The sequence below is a fragment of the Psammomys obesus genome, unplaced genomic scaffold, assembly GCF_907164565.1.
Source record: "Psammomys obesus unplaced genomic scaffold, mPsaObe1.curated_primary_1811, whole genome shotgun sequence".
Classification (NCBI taxonomy): domain Eukaryota; kingdom Metazoa; phylum Chordata; class Mammalia; order Rodentia; family Muridae; genus Psammomys; species Psammomys obesus.
In genome coordinates, this window is record NW_026596149.1 from 3,182,627 (window position 1) to 3,186,131 (window position 3,505).

The following is a 3,505-nucleotide window of genomic DNA, read 5'->3' on the forward strand; positions in this document are numbered from 1 at the left end:
TCAGCCTCTTAGCAGACAAATGATTGCCAATAATTGTTCAGTTTTTCATTGCTTTGGCAGAGTTTTGTGAGGTGCGGGAATTTCTAATCCTTGTGTCAAACATTTATCTTTCCATTATGTGTGTGTGCGTGTGCACGAACACACGTGTGCACCATGCACATGTGTCCCTACTGTATGGACGCTACAGGGCTCATGCGGAGTTAGAGGAAGACCCTGGGTGTGTTCCTCACCCGCCGCTTTATCTGAGACAGGGTTGCATTTCTTCATGTCCGTGACCCTCTGGGGTTCATGTATCTGTGGCTGAGGGCTCTGGGGATTCTAATGCCATCAGATTTGTGAGTCAAGCGCTCTTACTGCCAAACCACTATCTCCCTGACCTCGAATCTGCTTCATTTTTTTCTTTTGTGGCTGCACTCTTCATATATCATGTCAAGAAACCATTGCCTGACACGAGGTCTCTCTTCCACCACCCCCCACACCCCCACCCCCACCCACACCCACACCCACACCCACACACAAACTGTGTTTTTCTGAAGTAATTCCTATCTTGAGCTTTTCTGCTTTGGTCTTTTGGTCTAGTTGGAGTTAACATCTCTGCCTCACACAGGTTAGGGAGTCATGTTTACTCTTTCCCGTGTGGGTTTGGAGCTGGTGCTGTTTGTGGAGGGGACTTCCCCTGGTGAATGGTCTTAGCACCTCCACGACTGACCTCTGTGTGACCATCAGTCGTAACCCCTGACCTCCATGTCCACCCTCAGCCGTCACTCAAGCCCAGAAATAGCCCAGTGAAAAGCACGGAAAAGGTTCTCATTCTCCAATGACGACTGAATAATTGAGGAACATGTGGTTACAAATTTTCTTTCACATTTATTTGAAAAAAAAGTTTTCCACCAACCACATCTAAAATAAATTGCACTCGAAAATCCAGATTTAAATGCCCGCCTGCAGGACCCTTCTATGGAACTCTACTTAAGCTAATGACGTGGCCTTGGCATCCTCTTCTGCATGTTCTAGGAAACCAGTTTGAAAACTCACTTACGCTGGGCACGGCAGGCTGTGCTGCCCTGAGATCCCCTGGGTACCTCTGTCTGCCTCAGAAAACAAAAGCATCGACTCTGAATTGAGGCATTCAATGGAAGAATTCTCACCGTTACTGTAACTTGAAAGCTGTTTTTCGAATCCCAGGAAAACCCTTCAGGTCATTAATTCTAGAAAAATCTTTTATTAATTCTGCCTGTAGACATAGACTAAGGATTTAGCATAATGGAAGGATTCTTGGAAATAAATCCAAATTTTCTTAGCAGTTTGGGCCACAAAATCTCTGATTTCAATTCGTAGTCTTTACAATTCCAATATTTGTTTTGACTAAAAAAATTTGTGCATGTGTGTGTGACAGGGTCTCACTCTGTCTTCTCATATTTACTCCAAGTGTGTCAGGAAAATACTTTATTTTGAGGGAAAATAAAAGAGAAAAAGGAAAAGCCAGCAAAGTAGCATATTATCACCTTCAAAATGTGACAGAATTCTTGACACTATTTCCTGAAACTTTTAACTCCAAAAATATGTCAAACTCAAACTTTTCTAAATTCGTGTAATATTTTTAAGTTTCCAGATTGTTAATGAGTATTTAGTACATGAGAACCAGTCTGTAGTAAAAAAAAAAAAAAAAAAAAAAAAAAAAGAAAGAAAGAAAGAAAAAAGAAAGGAAGAGAGAGCTGGAGACGTGTCAGAGCTTAGTGCTTCTGTATAGGGAAGACCTGGGTCTCATCCCTAACACACAGGCGTGTGCTCATGCACCCACGCATGCGGGCATGGCTGGTTTAACTTCTTACTCGGACACCAGCTCTGCGGCCTTCGGTGAGTTACCCAACTCACCATGCTGTTGCAGCACAGAACAGAGCACTTGAAGGAGACGGTGGGCCTCACGCGTGCGGGGCAAGCTCTCCATCACTGAGCTATATCCCCAGCCTTTAAATTTTAAATGAGTAAATATTTGCAAAGGACTTGGAATTATGTCACTACCTGTCGTGTATAGAGTGCTGAGTGAATGACTCAGTTAGGAAACACTTCAGCTTTAACACTGTCAAAATCACCTCAGGAAGCATAGTACCTTAAACTCTAAACACTTTTAAAGAAGTTTTTCTACAAGGAAAACTGATTTGGGTTCTTTCTTTTGTTAAGTCCTTGCCAGCTGAAAACGTTTACTATCTGTGTGCGCGTGTACGCGTGATGTGTGGGTGAGCGAGCCACAGCACTCGTGAGGAGCTACCAGGACAGCTCTGTGCAGCTGGCCCCCCCCTTTCCACCTTTCCACGGGGTCAGCGGGTCAGCGGTTGAACTCTGGCTTGTTGAGGCCTCCCCACCTCCCCGCCCGCATCCTCTCACCTGCACTGACTTAGCTTCTTAGTCGTTTTGTTTTTGTTTTGTGAGGCAGGGTACGACCACACTGGCTGTAAACTTAAGATCCTCTCAAGTCCTGGAGTTCTAAGTATTAACTGCCATCCCTGACCTGCTGTGCCCCTGATAACGCCTTACACTAATTTTTATGTGGTGTGTTTCACATTAGGAACTTAGAAACTGTCGGTTTTCCATGAAAAATGTTTCAGACAGTTGTTTTGTTTTCATGACTGTTTGAATTTTCCCAGCACACTTCCTGAGGTGACATTTCTGCAGGAGCAAAGAAGGGAACTAAGTAGGGCCACAAACAGCCACACCACATTCGAGTGTTTGGGGAAGTAAACGGAGCTGCAGAGGTCTGCAGGGAGGAAGCGATGCCAGATGCAAAGTGACTTGAAGGGAGAAGGGAAAGGAGGATATTTTAAACTCAGGACGGTCAGAAGCTAGACAGCGTCAAGACGTGGTGAGAGCCCTGGCAAATTATCTGAAGCTCAAAGCAAGTTGAGTTTGTTTCTTTGTTTGCTTGCTTGCTTTGGTAAGGCTTTGTTATGTAGCCCAGACTGGCCTCCATCCTCCTGCCTCAGCCTCCCAAGTGCTGGGCTTACAGAACTCTCAGCAACTATAGATAGATGCAGTCTTGTTTATAAACAGGACTTCGTGTTTGGGGGCATGGCTCATGGTAGAGTTTGCTTAGCACAGAGAGGCCCTAGATTTAATGCCCAGCACTCCTGGAAGAAAATAAAAGGCGTCCTAACAGTGATGCACACTTGCTGAGCGGTAGGAGGAGATGACCGTTAGCATTTCACACAGGATTGCTTCTCATGCATGGGACACGCAATGGTCCGTATATCACATAAGGTACAGTATCTCACATACAGTGGGACAGTCCATCACGTATGTTGCCACAGTGTATCATTCGAGTCAAAGTTGAGACTCACCGGTAGGGATGTGATGCGCTAACCAAGGTAAGACTTGAGGAGAGCTTGAGCTAATGCCAGGGCTTCAACTTGGGCTTCTAGGAGAGTGAAGTGTTCTTAAATGGTTCCAGGGAAAATTAGCTCACTGTGTGTGTGTGTGTGTGTGTGTGTGTGTGTGTGTGTGTGTGTGT